This window comes from Malus sylvestris, chromosome 9, assembly GCF_916048215.2.
Source record: "Malus sylvestris chromosome 9, drMalSylv7.2, whole genome shotgun sequence".
NCBI classification, from domain to species: Eukaryota; Viridiplantae; Streptophyta; class Magnoliopsida; order Rosales; family Rosaceae; genus Malus; species Malus sylvestris.
The window spans coordinates 24,530,233-24,541,166 of NC_062268.1; positions in this window are offsets into that span (position 1 = coordinate 24,530,233).

The window sequence follows — 10,934 nt, forward strand, 5'->3', positions numbered from 1 at the left end:
TATGGGCGTTGGACCCAACTACTTCATTTTCATGCATATCATATAAAGCAAGAAAGAAGTACTTCAAAGTAAATGTGAGCTTATGCTCATTACAACATTTGCATATAACAAATTACTTTAAAGTAAAGAAGAGCTTAAGCCCTTTTACAACATTTGATCAAATCAAATTACAACCAAAATCTAATCTACACATTCCCATGGTTCAAACAAATTTGAAACGCCTTTCACATAGCTCAATTATATTAGGCTTAGGTTCATAATCACCCTTTAATTAATTAACACTTTAACTAATTAATGAATGCAACATTTTCATTTGGTTTTTGTATCCATAAAATTGATTTAAATGGAGCTAAACAAAATGAAAATCCAATTCTCATTTAAAGAGACAAAACAATTTTGTTCTCATCCTATTTGGGCCATCTTGCAATTAACCTCAACTTTTGGGCCATATTGCAAATACAAAAACTTTTGGGGTCACTTTGTATAATACACAAAAGTCACAACTTCATGTAAATACAACTAGAACCCAAACTTTTAATAATGCAAAAACTTCATTAAAGGAACAAAACAATTTGTCCTTTAGCGTTTTTGGACCTAAACGTAAAAACGTAAACTTTTGGGCCAAAGTGCAAATACACAAAAGTATCAAAACTTTATGTAATTGCATAAAAGCCCCAAAAGTACTCCCTTTGAGGGAGTGGCCTGTTTTAGGGAGAGGATAAGAGTGGTGTGTGTGTTGATTTGTAAGTTTTGTCAAAAAACATGCAAGTGTATGTAAAAGGATATGTTTATGAAATAATTCAATCATTATTATTTCAATCATCATTTATACAAATAATTAACACTTTAAATACATGATAAATCATTTAAAAACATATCACATATACTTTAAGAAATAAATCAAAACTTTGAATCAAAACACCAAACCTTTTTGTTCTTGGCAAGAACATCAAGAACAATGAAGAACATCCATGAAAAACCCAAATTTTTCCATGAACTTTTTCCACCCAAAAACATTCCAAAACCATTCTTACTTAAGGGAAATAACATCTAACCAAACTAGGGTACTTAGGGGTTCCAAAGAACACATTAAAACACTTTTAACAAGTCAAACAAGAACCCAAAAATTCACCCTTTGATTTTGGCCGAATTTTCCCAAAAGCATGGCACCAAATTTTAGCTCCAATATTCATGCTCATATGAACAACATCTACAACATTTGAGATAGCAAATTTTCCAACAAAATTTACTTTCAAAGAAGCAAGAATAAAGCTTGTAACAATTACAACTTTTAGATCACAAACTTATGAACTACAAAACACAAAAGGATTCACCAACTACTAGACCTAGGCTCTGATACCACTTGAAGGATTTATTTTGTAAAACATGTTCATTTGAGCAACATCATATAGCATGCAATTAACAATTAAAGGCGGAATCATGCTTACATGCACTCAAAAACAAAACATTTACCCATGAAATTCAAAGCCTAGTAGATTGGTGAACCAATAATCAACTCAAAAATAAGTGAGTTGAAATTAATACCTTTGTAGATTCCTCTTTGCATAAGCAAAGGCTAATCACCCAAAGAGATAGGGGCCTTCATTCCTTGCTTCTTAGATCCATGGATTTGTATGGAAGAATAGGTTCTCCAAGTTCCCAAAATTGAGAACCTCTAAGTCTCTACACCAAGGAGAGATTGGATGATGAATGAGTGACCTTGGAGGATTAGATGACTAGCTAATCACCTCCAAGGTGTTGGCCTCTTTAGAGAGAAAATGGAGAGACAATTCTCACCAATTTTCCCCAAAAATAAACCCTTATTTCACTTAATTCACTTAATGAATATTTGGCTATAAAGTCATTTATATAGTCACTTCTTTAAGTGACCTAAACAACCAAAAACCCTAATTCATCTTCATGGCCGGCCTTACTAAGGGATTTGGGCTTTTGGGCTTTAATGAATCTTTATTCATTAAATTGTCATACAACTTAAGTTAATGGGCTTGACGTTCGAAGCCCATTGGGCCTTAAGGTCCAAAACTATCCCGAAGTCTTTAACGAACTTATTCGTTTGATTAATTAACATATTAATTAATCCTTGCCATAAATAAATGATTAAACCATTTAATCATTCTTACTCATTTCCGTTTAATCTCCAATCTCCACCTTTCACGGTGTGCGATCCATTAGGTTCCTTTTAGCGAGGCAGTGGGCGATTAAAACCATTTTACATCGATTGTGAATTGAAACTATTTTCAATTCTCCCTTTAGTGATTATACACGTCTAGGGCTTCCACAAACCATGAGTGACACCTAGCAGCATATCATGGTTACCCAAGCTAATCAGAAGAGGTTAGAGAACCTATTCAGTTCGAGATTACAAATGCAATACGGTCCTTCTCTAATCTAATACTCTTGACCACATTGTTTGGTTTGATAGTTTATTTTCTCATGTCTACTATCCAATGTGTGTCTTGTGCTTATATGATTACCTTGAATGTGATTAGGAACGCATTCCCAAATCTCATTCATACTCTGGCCAGAGATTCAAATCATATCAGAGAGTATTCTCCTTCAAACGGTTTGAAGGTTAGAGATCCCTTGTTGCGCATTCACTTGTCTCCATAGCTAAGCGGCTTGACCCCAACGATGCCGTGGACACCCTCCTGGTGGGATGACTTTGACATAATCAAAGATCAAGGTCTTAACCATAAGACAACTATGATGCCTCAGGTCAAAGGACTACTTTGCATTATCCCAACCATGAGTTCTCATGTGACATGGAATATGAGAACTCTTCGTTGATCGCGTTCAGTGAACTCATTCTCTATTGAGCACCTACCGTACTTGTCTTGATGTCACACACACCAATGATTCGAGACTAATCACTCTCCCTGAGAGAAGACATAGTACGTACTGATCTTAACGGACTGTCAACGCCCAATTGGCAATCCTATGATCAGGAACGTTTAGGATGTGTCTACGAAAGAATGGTCTCATGAATCTAACTTCATTAGATTACATTCTCCCAATCACATATTCCTTGGACTTTATTGTTTAAGCATATAACATTTATATGAGACGGCTCAAACAATAATCTATGCCCTTTATATGTTAAACTAGATTAGTTTAACATGTGAAATGTCCGTAAAGTATCATCACATGATTGGCTTTAGGGCACATTTCCAACAGGTTTTGCATGGAGCATACGCCACAAGAAGCTACGGTTTTGACTTTTGGACCTTCCACCACCTGAGAAAGCAACGTAGTAAGGTTAGCCATTTGATTTTGAAGTTCGGTTATGGCACTTACCTCATTGACTTGATGTTGCCGTGGCATGTTCCTTTGTCCAACACCTTCGTATTGTTGAGCGTTCAACGCTCGATTCGCAATCAACATCTTTGCAGCCGTAGGGGTCTTATCCACCAATGCTCCTCCCGCTGAGGCATCTAGCATTTGACGTTCAATTGGTAGAAGTCCCTCGTAGAAGTATTGTAGAAGTAGTTCCTCCTTCATTTGATGCTGTGGACATGAAGCAACAAGAGATTTAAAACGTTCATAATATGTAGGAAACGACTCACCTTCATCTTGTTGAATTCCACTTATCCTTTTTCGTAGGAGGATGACTCGAGAAGTTGGGAAAAACTTCTCCAAGAAAGCTCGTTTCATGCTCTCCCATGATGTGACAGTTCCGGGAGCCAATTCGTACAACCAATCTTTTGCCTTCTCTAGAAGAGAAAAGGGAAAGGCCTTCATCTTCAAGATGCTCTCATCCACGTTCACTGGAGCCATGCTTGAGCAAACGACTTCAAACTCCTTCAAATGCTTGTTCGGATCTTCCATGGACAGCCCATGGTACTTCGGAATGTGATGTAACAAGCTTGACTTCAATTCGAACTCGGCAGTTTTGTCCGGAGCCGCCCTAGGGTATTGGATACATAGAGGTGCGGCATTATCCAATCCCAAAGCGGAAAGCTCCTTGATCGTTCGGTTGTCCGCTGCCATGTCTTCCACTTCCTCTTCAAATTCAGAAACGGACTCGGAACTTGCACTTGATTCACTAGGTTCCGGGTTCTTCCTCTTTCGTCTCAACTCACGCTCAAAATCGTCATCAAAGTCTAAAATATGTTCGTGAACCGGATTAGAACTCCGAGTCATAAACAAGTACCTAAAACAAGAAACACAATAACATAAGAATCTGATCTAATAAAAAAACGAAAATAACAATCCAAGGGATTAGCAAAGTTGCTAATCCCCGGCAACGGCGCCAAAATTTGATATGAAAATTAACTAGCACTCAAATTAAACCCTCTTTTTATCAATTGTAGCAATGTATGTAAGTAGGGATCATTCTAGACTGGGGATTATGAGGGATTGCAAAATCGTAAAAACAAGTTTAAAATACTAAACTAGACTCAAAGAATGCAAAACTAAACTCTAAAACACCAAAACAAGTTTAAAATACTAAACTAGACTCAAAGAATGCAAAACTAAACTCTAAAACACCAAAACAAACCAAAAGACTCAAAACAGCCCCAAAACACTCAAAACTGCCTTAAAAACACAATCTGGGCAGTTTTGAACACTAGACACAAAATTGGACGAAAATTGGTTTTAACTTGACCTAAGACACTCAAAAACACAAACTAAACACTTACTAACTAATTTTGACACTTTAAAACAAAGGGGGATTGGTTTTGGACGAATTTAAAAACAAAACATAAACTTTGTAAAACAAAACAGTTTTGAAAACGAATTTGGTTTAAATGAATGGATGGAAGGCTAGCTAAGGGGTTCATCTCCACACATGTCACACTTGCATATAAAACGATTTCCAATTGCTTTTCAATAAACCACGAATTCCCAACGCCCCAAGTTAATTAGGTCCGCTTAAATTAACCTTCAGATTTTCCTAATGTTATTGAATTGGATGATTGCATACGACAACCCAAAGCATTCCCCACAAGTCCCCTACATGATTGCATAATAGAGATACAAGCAAGAATCATTAAGTTCTATGAAAATCATAAGCACTGACGAAACACTTGTTACTATGATTGCATGAAACTTATGCCAAGAATTTACTTAACGCGATTGAGATCATCAACCTTTACTACTTGTGAATATAAGTTCATAACGATTAGGTGAAACTCCCTTATATCCTAGCATCAAATTCATGCACGCAAATTAAGTGTCGACCCTCAACCAACATACACAAATCAGTTTTAATTCTTGTAGATAAGTAAATTGAATTCATAACTTATGAAACGCAATTAGAAGTAATTAAATCATATAGCAAGGATAAACATGGTTTCGAATCCCCCCTAGCCAAGGGGGGGTTCAGTTCCTCATATGCACAAAACAAAGAGTATAGAATTTAAACATTGAAATCAAAGGAAAGGAAACACCTAGAAATTCCAGCAACTTAAACTTGAATGGCATGAACTTCCAAGCTTCCTTCTCCTCCTCCTTGGTGCGGCAAAGGGTCTATGGTCAGGTTTAGGGATTTAGGTGTATGGGTGAATGGGTATGGACTAGGGTAGAGGTGTTTAGGGAGAATGGGGGGCACGGCAATGGTGGTTAAGGTCAGAAATATGGATGTATGGTTGTGCAAGGCTACGGCAGAGAAGGATTTGTGATGCTTGGCGTGTAGAATGATTTATGAGGGATGGTCTGTATGAATGGGTGCGGCACATCCTTTATATAGGCTCTAAAAAACCCTAGGGGAATCAGATATGGACTTCTAGAATCCAAATCCACATGGAAAAAGGCCTAGAAATCAGAAATTCAATGGGAAAAAGGATAACAGGTGCGGCACCTTCTTAGGAATTGGATAGGGCTTCTAGAAACCCTCTAATGCAAGGATAAGGTGTCCTAAAGTGTTTGGGATTCCTCATTCTTCTTGGAAACCGTTTGCTTTTTCAACTTGGAATACTTCTTTCTTCTTGAAACTTGATGCCATTTGGATTTAACTTTCCTACTTCGATTAGGAAACCTTGTTTGAGTAGGAAACTTCATTTGTCTAGGAATCCATCTTCAACTAGGAATCCCTCGTAGATTAGGAATCCTTCTTCAATTAGGAATCCTTTGTTGATTAGGATTTCATCTTTTAATTAGGCGCTTTCCTACTTCGACTAGGAAACCTTTTTCAAGTAGGAAACATCATCTTCAAATGTTCAATTTCGTCCATCCTCTTGGCTCCAAGCATATGATGTCCATTCCAAGCTCTAAATTGCTCCAAAAGGCTCCAAAATGCATCCTTTTGCATACTTTGCCCTTAGAACCTGAAAGCACATAAAACTAGCTTAAAAGACTACTTTACTAAGGAAAAACACTATAAATGCACAAGAACAAGCTAAACTAAGGCGCATAAATATGCTCCTATCAACAAGTTTGCCACTCAAATGAATAAAGGTATAAATATGACTTTATAGCCAAAATTCATTAAGGGTTTGTTTTGGAGAAAATTGGAGAGAACATGTCTCTCCATTTCTCTCTAAAGAGGCCGGCCCCCTTGGAGGGTGCATCTAGCAATCCCACTACTCCAAGGTCACTCATTTCTTCTCCAATCTCTCCTTGGTGAAGAGACTTAGAGGTTCTCAATTTTGGGAACTTGGAGAAACCTTTTCATCCATCCAAATCCATAGATTTAAGATGCAAGGAATGAAGGCCCTCTCTTTGGGTGATTAGCCTTTACTTATGCAAAGAGGAATCTACAAAGGTATAAATCTCAACTCACTTTGTTTTGAGTTGATTGATGGTTCACCAATCTACTAGGCTTTGAATTTCATGGTTAATGCTTTGTTTTTAAGTGCATGCAAGCATGATTCCGCCTTTAATTGTTAATTGCATGCTTATAGATGTTGCTTAAATGAACATGTTTTCACAAAATATTCCTTCACAATCAACACTCTAGCAAAATGACCAAGAATATTTAACGTACCCATGATTAAATCTGGTTTATTCTGGGCCTCTTGCAGTGACATGTTGTGGATGCACCCCTGACTCTGCTGTCGTCCACTGTGACCTCTGTTAGCATGAATACCATGTCCCTGCCTCTGCTGATCCGACTACCTCGAAGATCCTGCACTACTAGCAGCAATCTCTCCTTGCTGGGGTTGTCCCTCTTAGTAACACTGAGATCCTCCAGTTGAATATGGCTAATAAGACATAGATCCTCCCTGATACTGAGGATACCCTTTCTGATACTGAGGATCCTGAGAGTACTGCTGCTGTCCTGAGGTGTAGGGAGCGGCGTCGCCCTGATAGTGGTAGGCACCTCCTCGTCCAGTCTGCGTATAACTACCAGATCCTGAAACGTACTGGGTAGGTGCATGTGGTGGGAAGGAAGGTTGCTGGGGTCTCTGCTGACTCTGAGGGCATTGGGCAGCCCTATAACCCATATGTCCATAAGTAAAACATCCATTGCTGCCTCTCCTACACTCCTCAAAATGCCGATTATTACACCTGCGGCATAAAGGATCACCGGATCCACCTGAACCACCAAAATCTCTTTTTCTCTGGAACCTCGGACCTCCAGTGAATCTACCACCTTTCCTCTATAGATTAGTACTCAATCCCTTGCTAGAAGAGCTGAAACTGCCACCACTCCTCTTAAAGTTTTGAGTTTTGCAGGGTCCTTGAAATGCTTGCCCTTTTCCTTTGTCATCTCGTCTCTGGCCCCTATTCTTTCCTTCCTCATCCTCACTTTCATTAGGCATGTTCTCTGAGGCCTTAATCTCCAGTAGAATCTCATAGAACTCCTGGTAAGAGGTACAATGAGTATATGTCACTATGGAACGCCATTTCTTCTTAGTACCCAAACTGAAACGGCGAAGCATCTCTACCGGATTAGTAGCAACTTCCGGATCATATCTCGACAGATCAGTAAACATCCTTAATACTCATTAACGGACATCTTTCCTTGTCTCAGATGAGTAAACTTATGTTTCTTAAGATCGATATACACAGGAGGAATGAACCTTTTTCGAAACCGCTCCTTAAACATTCCCCAATCTACAATCTCTTCTGAGGTCATCTCGTAAGATCCTGTCTCCACCAGGATGCAGGTTGTTCTCCCAAAAACTAGGTAGTCATCTCGACCCACCTATCAAGATGAAGATTCCCCTCACTTTGCATCACCTGCTCCACATGATTCAGCCATTTTTCTGCCCCCTCATGACCTTCATTTCCTATGAAGTGAGTCAACTTCACATTATGAACTGTCTCAAAAGGTGTCCTCTGAGGAGTACGAAATGCTGTCTGAATTACAGAAATTATAGCTTCCCCTAATTGAGCAATATTAGGGAAACTAGATTCAGCTGGTTGACGAGGCTCTCTACAAGGCGGCATAGTTCTGACATAATACATCACAAGGATTAGAACATTCAAGAATTATACCTGACTATTAAACCTAGGCTCTGATACCAAACTGACACAACCTGATCAAGGTCAAGGCATGCTGGCCGTCACGTGAGAGTGACGTAGCCATGTGCACAATACGGAAGCGATAAAGATAGCAAATATACGAATAATTAAAAACCACATTTCTAGAGTACACTATTAACAGGAAGTGATAGGAGTTAGTTACAACCGTAACACTCATAATCAGAGCATAATAAGTTTAGGTGCAGTCTAGTAGGACAAGTACTAGTTACACAGTACCAGGAATTTCCTACTATTATTCAAATAGGTCAGAACTGTGGACGATCCCGAGTCATCGACAATAAGCTTACTTAGAACTTGGAGGGGCGCAAAACAGAAAACGTGAGTGGGCAAAAACAAATGTTTTACAAAACCATTTCATTTATCAAGATATCTAACCCCTCGCAGTAAAACATGTATAATTTTTCCCAGAATCAGAATATAAGCATATACATAAATGAATATGAAAATATATCAATTCAAATCATACTTCATGTTTGTACCATACTTGACCAATCCTGAAACTACTGAGCACCGATCAACGTTATACCATCAAGGACCCATAAGAGTTTCCCTCCAACCAAGAGGCCAATCACAGCGCGACACGTGTCAACATCAGAAGCCAATCACAATACAACACGTGTCAATGTCAGAATGAAACTAGAAACTCTCTTCTATAAATAGAGATCATTCTCTCACAATATTTCCTAATGTCATTTGTACTAAATCATTCACTAGTACTCACTAAAGGAGAGCTTCAACCTATGTACTTATGTAAACCCTTCACAATTATTGAGAACTCCTCTACTCCGTGGACATAGCCAATCTGGGTGAACCACGTACATCTTATGTTTGCTTCCCTGTCCCTATCCATTTACATACTTATTCACACTAGTGACTGGAGCAATCTAGCGAAGGTCACAAACTTAACACTTTCTGTTGTACCAAAGTCCTTACTGATTTTGTGCATCAACCTTTGGCGCCGTCTGTGGGAACGACACTTATTCCTACTTTCTTCAGCTTTGTCAAGCTAGTTTCCACAATTCATACACTCTCTTTTGACCAGGCATCCCTCTTCAACATGGGGAATGAAGGAAGCCACGGCACACAGAATGACACCCTTCTTGCACCTAGTGCGAATCAACGAAAGAAGGAAGGAAAAAGGGTTGCTCTTCAAGCTAAAGTCGATGAGCTAGAAGCTGAGAACAACAAGATAGCAATAAAGAATGAGGTCCTCCAGGAGCAGTATGAGAAACTCTTTGAGACGCTCCATGAAACTAGGCGTACATAAACATATGAGCTCGTTACCCCTGTGGACATCAATCATCACCTGGGTGCCCCCCAACATAGAGGGTCATTTTCCTTCGACATGAGTATCCCTGATGAGGAGCCAGCTAGTCATCAAAACATTAATCAACATGAGACTTCTCTCAACCCAGCTGCTTTGACCCGAAGCAGGAAAAATGGAGGAAGACACCTCTTTGCATGGTTGACCAATGGATGATCTACAGATAAAGTTTGCTACTAGGCGGTGTTGGCAACTATCACACCTTTGTGTAAGTTCCCCATGTTCTTGATGCATGGTTGTTAGTAATAGTTTGCGTTTAGAGCTTTTTAAACCAAAGAGCAGCCTCTAGACTAGTTTCCACAATCTCCTTTGTAGATCGAGCTAAAGACCTTTAAGTCATTGAGAGGTGTCATGCACAGAGATATGGCCTAGTGAAGAATTTTCAAACGAGCATGTCGTCCCATATGTAGTAGTGTTTTGCCTTCGTTTGGAGATCTTTGGACTCTAGTCTGCATGCAAGGGGTGTCTTATTAGCTAAGTAGTCTACAATGGGATCTTGCCAGCTCAGAGGTGTGTTGATTTGTGACACCTCGGCTGCTAGTTCCATTTCTATGCTCAGCTTTTCCAAGTACTCGACCGAAATAAAGCATCTGAATTGATTATTAAAGGCAGAGTCTAGGCCTGCTAGCACGTTTGTGTAAGCATTTTCTGCTCGTGGAACCTGATTGAGGGTGTAAGTTTGAAAGTTCGTAAGTTGTTCTTATACATTCTCCAAGTATTGTATCATCCTTGGATATCTTATCGCGTGCTCATTGAGGCTTAATTGGTGCTTAGCTGAGAATCTAAATAGGTTGCGAGCTTTTTCACTGTTAAGTCTTTCACTAGCTAAGGGCTACTAGTAAAGCCTCATATCTTGCTCCATCGTTGGATGCTTTGAAGTCTAGAGAGCCGCAAATATAATTAGTGTAATGAGGAGTAGCAGAGCTTGAGTCAGTGTGGCTGAGAGTTATAGAGTATGATTCTTATGGCTAGGAGATGTGGTGCAAGATAGGCGTGGTAGGGAGCAGCAGAGTTAGGACCGTGTTACACGCAATAGGAGGCGTTGCTCAACTATCGGTATTGGGCCACTGTAGGCCCAAGTTATGGAGCAAAGGTCAGTTAAGGCTATATGACACATAACAAGAGATGGTGCTCAACTACTAATGCTGGGTTGCTCGTA